This window comes from Phocoena phocoena, chromosome 20, assembly GCF_963924675.1.
Source record: "Phocoena phocoena chromosome 20, mPhoPho1.1, whole genome shotgun sequence".
NCBI lineage: Eukaryota > Metazoa > Chordata > Mammalia > Artiodactyla > Phocoenidae > Phocoena > Phocoena phocoena.
This window is the reverse complement of record NC_089238.1, coordinates 9848540-9855531: the sequence shown is the minus strand read 5'-3', so window position 1 is coordinate 9855531 and position 6992 is coordinate 9848540.

Genomic DNA, 6992 nt, shown 5'->3' with positions numbered 1-6992 from the left:
GGCCTTTTATGAAAAGCCCACAGTTGACGTCATACTCAATGGTGAAAGACCAAAAGCTTTTCCTCTAAGATCAGGAACAGGACAAAAATGCCAGCTTTACCACTTCTATTTAACGAAGTACTGGAAGTCCTAGACAGAACAATTAGGCAAGAAAGTGTAGTGGAAGGTATCCAAATTGGAAAAGAAGAAAAATTAACTGGGTTTGCAGACAACATGATCTTATACGTAGAAAACCCTAAAGATTCCACAAAAAACTTGTTAAAACAATAAATGAATTCATAAAGTTACAGATTCAAAACAGACACACACAGATCAGTTGTTTTCTATACACTAAGAATGAACAAACCAAAAAAGAAATTAAGAAAACATTCCATCTACAATAGCATCAAAAATAATTTAAAAATAGGAATAAACTTAACCAAGGAGGCAGAAAAACTTGTACACTGAAAACCATAAAACATCGCTGAAAGAAATTAAAGAAGACACAAATAAATAAAAGGAAAGACATCCTGTTTTCATGGACTGGAAGTCTTAACATTGTTAAGATATCAATCAGCATTACCCAAAGTGATCTACAGATTCAACGCAATCTCTATCAAAATCCCAACAGAGTTTTTTTTGCAGAAAATTACATCCTAAAATTCATATAGAATCTTAACGGACCCTGAATAGCCAAAACGATCTTGAAAAAGAAGAACAAAGCTGGAGGACTCACAATTTCTAATTTCAAGACTTGACACAAAGCTACAGTCATCAAAACAATGTGGCACTGGCATATGAACAGACAGATAGGTCAATGGAATAGAATAAGAGAGCCTAGAAATAAGCCCTCACATATATGGTCAATTATTTTCAGCAGGGGTGCCAAGAACATTCAAGGAGAAAAGAATGGTCTTTTCAGCAAAGGTACTGGGAACAATGGATACTCATATGCAAAAAAAAAAAACCCCGAAGTTGGTCCCTTACCTTACACCATACACAAAACTTAAAACAAATCAAAGACCTAATGTAAGAGCTAAAATTATACAACTTTTAAAAGAAATCCTTGTGATGATGGGAGAAAAATCAAAGTTAAAAAAAGCTATTAGTAGAAAATAAAGGGGAGAATCTTCAAGACATTGGGTTTTGCAAGGATTTCAGAGATATGACATCAAAAGCACAGGTGACAACAACAAAAATAGATAAATTAGACTTCATTAAAATTCAAAAATTTGTGTATCATTCATATGACACTGTCAACAAGTGAAAAGGTGACCCACAGAATAGAAAAAAAATTCACAAATTATATATAAAACAGGGAATTCATATCTAGACTATATAAAGAGCACCCACAACTAAACAACAAAACAAACAACCCAATTCAAATATGGGTAAAAGACTTGAATAGACATGTCTCCAAAGAAGATATGCAAATGACCAATAAACCCATAAAAATATGCTTATTAAGGAAATGCAAATAAAGGGCACAATGGATACCACTTCACTCCTATTAGAATGATAATTATTTTAAAAAACCTGAAAATAACAAGAATTAGCAAGGATGTGGAGAAATTGCAATTGTGCATTACTGGTCAGAATGTAAATAGGATGGTCACTGTGGAGAACAGTATGGAGTTTTCTCAAAAAGTTAAATACAGAATTACTATATGATCCAGAAATTCTACTGCTAGGTATATACCCAAAAGAATCAAAAGAAGGGAATCAAACATATACGTGCACACGAACGTTCATAGTAGCATTAGTCACAATAGCCAAGAGGTGGAAGCAACCCGAATGTCCATCAACAGATGAATGAATAAACAAAATGTGGTATATACCTACAATGGAATAATATTCAGCCTGAAAAGGGATCAAAATTCTGATACATGCTGCAACATGCACAAACGTTGAAAACATTATGCTAAGTGAAATAAAACCAGACACTAGAAGACAAATATGTATGATTTATCTTATGTACGGCATCTAGAGTACACAGATTCATCAAGACAGAAAGTAGAATAGACGTTACGTGGACCTGGGGATAGGGAATGATTGTTTAATGGGTACAGAGTTTCTATTTGGAATGTTAAATAAAAATTCAGTTGAGTAAATTTAAAAATCAATTTGGGAGGGCGCCTGCTGGACGCTGGTGGGGGATCCCAGTGCCCAAGGAAACAGGAAGAACCCCCAAGCGAACCGGTAGGACGTGGGGGGACTGAGGCGGGAGGAGAAGTGGAGACTGGACAGGACCAGCCCCCCTGAGGGGTGGCTGAGAGTGGGGAGGGGTTCCCACGCCTGGAGGGACCCTCCGGGGCTTAGATCAGGGGCAAGCAGGCCCAGCGTTTCCTCTGCCCAGTCGGCCAAGGAAGTCTGCCCAGCTCTCTGGCTGGGTCCTATGCCCTCAGAGGTCCCCTCTGGGCTGGGTTGGCGCTGGGGCATAGTAGGGAGGCCAGGAGAGAACAGGAGAGGCAGGCGGGAGGGGCCCTCCTGGATGGGAGGAGCCAGAGAGGAGCAGAGGGCATTTGCCCTGCCCACTCGAGCCCAGGAAGCCTGCTGGGCCCCCAGCTGGGGTCCACCACCCTTTGAGACCAGAGGCGGGAGGCACAGCTGGACTCCTTCTGTTCTGTTGAGCCTAAGCCCCACCCCCCACCCCCCCAGAGCCTTTTCCAACTCTATGTGTCCTAAGTATAGGCCCCAGCCACGGCACCTCGCCCATCCTTAGGCCCTGCCCTCCACAGCCAAGGCCTTTTTTCACTTTTTTTTCTCCTCCTCTTTTTTACTACTGTGGTTCTGTTTTACCTTCTGGTTGTTGTTTCATCTATATATTTATTATTATTTTTTTCTAACATATCTGTTAGTTTCCTAGTCTCATTTTATTTTTATTTTATTTATTTATTTTTGGCTGCATTGGGTCTTTGTTGCTGTGTGTGGGCTCTCTCTAGTTGTAGCGAGTAGGGGTCCCTCTTCATTGTGGTGCTTGGGCTTCTCATTGCGGTGGCTTATCTTGTTGTGGAGCACAGGCTCTAGGCTCATGGGCTCAGTAGTTGTGACGCACAGGCTTAGTTGCTCTGCAGCTTGTGGGATCTTCCCAGACCAGGGCTCGAACCCATGTCCCCTGCATTGGCAGGCTGATTCTTAATGACTGTGCCACCAGGGAAGCCCTAATTTTATTTTTTACTTTGTTATTGTTCTCTCTTTTTTTTTTTTTGCTGCCCTGTGTGGCTTGTAGGATCTTGGTTCACGAGCTGGGGGTCAGGCCGAAGCTCCTGTGGTGGGAGCTCTGAGTCCGAACCACTGGACTAACGAGAACCTCAGACCCCAGGGAATATTCATCTGAGTGAGGTCTCCCAGGGCTCCTCATCTCAGCACCAAGACCCAGCTCTCCCCAACAGCCTACAAACTCCAGAGTTGGAAGCCTCAGGCCAAACAACCAGTAAGACAGGAACACAATCCCACTCATTAAAAAAAGGAAAAAAAAATGAGATGGCAAAAAAATATGTCACAGATGAAGGAGCAAGGTAAAAACCCACAAGACCAAATACATGAAGAGGAAATAGGCAATCTACCTGAAAACAATTCATAGTAATGATAGTAAAGATGATCCAGAATCTCAGAAATAGAATGGAGGCACAGATTGAGAAAATACAAGAAATGTTTAACAAAGATCTAGAAGAACTAAAGAACAAACAAACAGAGATGAACAGCACAATAACTGAAATGAAAAATACACTAGAAGGAATCAATAACACAATAACGGAGGCAGAAGAACGAATAAGTGAGCTGGAAGACAGAATGGTGGAAATAACTGCCGAGGAGCAGAATAAAGAATGAAAAGAATTGAAGACAATCTCAGAGACCTCTGGGACAACACTAAACGCACCAACATTCAAATTATAGGGGTCTCAGAAGAAGAGAAGAAAAAGAAAGGGTCTGAGAAAATATTTGAAGAGATTATAGTGGAAAACTTCCCTAACATGGGAAAGGTAATAGTCACCCAAGTCCAGGAAGCACAGAGAGTCCCATACAGGATAAACCCAAGGAGAAACATGCTGAGACACATAATAACCAAATTGGCAAAAATTAAAGACAAAGAAAAATTACTGAAAGCAGCAAGGGAAAAATGACAAATAGAATACAAGGGAACTCCCATAAGGTTAACAGCTGATTTCTCAGCAGAAACTCTACAATCCAGAAGGGAGTGGCATGATATACTTAACATGATGAAAGGGAAGAACCTACAACCAAGATTACTCTACCTGGCAAGGATCTCATTCAGATTCGATGGAGAAATCAAAAGCTTTACAGACAAGCAAAAGCTGAGAGAATTCAGCACCACCAAACCAGCTCTACAACAAATGCTAAAGGAACTTCTCTAAGTAAGAAACACAAGAGAAGAAAAGAACCTACAAAAACAAACCCAAAACAATTAAGAAAATGGTCATAGGAACATACATATCGATAATCACCTTAAACGTGAATGGATTAAATGCTCCAACCAAAAGACACAGGCTTGCTGAATGGATACAAAAACAAGACCCATATATATGCTGTCTCCAAGAGTACCACTTCAGACCTAGTGACACATACAGACTGAAAGTGAAGGGAAGGAAAAAGATATTCCATGCAAATGGAAATCAAAAGAAAGCTGGAGTAGCAATACTCATATCAGATAAAATAGACTTTAAAATAAAGATTATTGGGCTTCCCTGGTGGCGCAGTGGTTGAGAGTCCGCCTGCCAATGCAGGGGACACGGGTTCGTGCCCCGGTCCGGGAAGATCCCACATGCCACGGAGTGGCTAGGCCCGTGAACCATGGCCGCTGAGCCTGCGCGTCCGGAGCCTGTGCTCTGCAACGGGAGAGGCCACAGCAGTGAGAGGCCCGCGTACCACAAAAAAAAAAAAAAAAAAAGACTGTTACAAGAGATAAGGAAGGACACTATGTAATGATCAAGGGATCAATCCAAGAAGAAGATATAACAATTATAAATGTTTATGCACCCAACATAGGAGCACCTCAATACATAAGGCAAATGCTAACAACTATGAAAGGGGAAATTGACAGTAACACAATAATAGTAGGGGACTTTAACACCCCACTTACACCAATGGACAGATCATCCAAACAGAAAATAAATAAGGAAACACAAGCTTTAAATGACACAATAGACCAGATAGATTTAATTGATATTTAGAGAACATTCCATCCAAAAGTGGCAGAATACACTTTCTTTTCAAGTGCACATGGAACATTCTCCGGGATAGATCACATCTTGGGTCACAAATCAAGCCTTGGAAAATTTAAGAAAATTGAAATCTTATCAAGCATCTTTTCCGACCACAATGCTATGAGATTGGAACACAATTACAGAAAAAAAAAACTGTAAAAACCACAAATACATGGAGGCTAAACAGTGCGCTATTAGATAACCAAGAGGGGGCTTCCCTGGTGGCGCAGTGGTTAAGAATCCACCTGCCAATGCAGGGGACATGGGTTTGAGCCCTGGTCCGGGAAGATCCCACATGCCACAGAGCAACTAAGCCCATGCGCCACAACTACTGAGCCTGTGCTCTAGAGCCTGCGAGCCACAACTACTGAAGCCCGCATGCCTAGAGCCCGTGCTCTGCAACAAGAGAAGCCACTGCAATGAGAAGCCCTCACACAGCAGCAAAGAGTAGCCCCCACTCACCTCAACTAAAGAAAGCCTGCGTGCAGCAACGAAGACCCAAGGCAGCCAAAAATAAATAAATAAAAATTTTAAAAATAATAATAATAAATATATAAATAACCAAGAGATCACTGAAGAAATCAAAGAAGAAATTTAAAAAATACATGGAAATAAATGACAATGAAAACACAATGACACAAAACCTATGGGACACAGCAAAAGTAGTTATAAGAGGGAAGTTTATGACAATTCAATCACACCTCAAGAAACAAGAAAAATCTCAAATAAACAATCTAACCCTACACCTAAAGCAACTAGAGAAAGAAGAACAAAGAAAACCCAAAGTCAGTAGAAGGGAAGAAACCATAAAGATCAGAGAAGAAATAAATGAAATAGAAATGAAGAAAACAATAGCAAAGATCAATAAAACTAAAAGCTGGTTCTTTGAGAAGATAAACAAAATTGATAAACCCTTAACCAGACTCATCAAGAAAAAAAGGGAGAGGACGCAAATCAATAAAATTAGAAATGAAAAAGGAGGAATCACAACTGACACTGCAGAAATACAAAGGATTTTAAGAGACTACTACAAACAACTATATGCCAATAAAATGGACAACCACGAAGAAATGGACAAATTCTTGGAAAGGTACAATGTTCCAAGATTGAACCAGGAAGAATTAGAAAATATAAACAGACCTATCACAAGTAATGAAATTGAAACTGTAATTAAAAATCTTCCAACAAACAAAAGTCCAGGACCAGATGGCTTCACAGGTGAATTCTATCAAACATTTAGAGAAGAGCTAACACAGATCCTTTTCAAAATCTTCCAAAAAGTTGCAAAGGGAGGAACACTCCCAAATTCATTCTACAAAGCCACCATCACCCTGATACCAAAACCAGAAAAATATATCAGAAAAAAGAAAATTATAGACCAACATCACTGATGAACATAGATGCAAAAATCCTGAACAAAATACTAGCAAACAGAATCCAACAACATGTTAAAAGGATCATACACCATGATCAAGTGGGATTTATCCCAGGGATGCAAGGATTCTTCAATATACACAAATCAATCAATGTGATACACTGTATTAACAAATTAAGGAATAAAAACCATATGATCATCTCAATAGATGCAGAAAAGCTTTTGCCAAAATTCAACACCCATTTATGATAAAAAAAAAAAAACTCTCCAGAAAATGGGCATAGAGGGAACCTACCTCAACATAATAAAAGCCATATATGGCAAACCCACAGCAAACATCATACTCAATGATGAAAAACTTAAAGCATTTCCACTAAGATCAGGAACAAGACAAGGATGTCCACTCTTGCCAC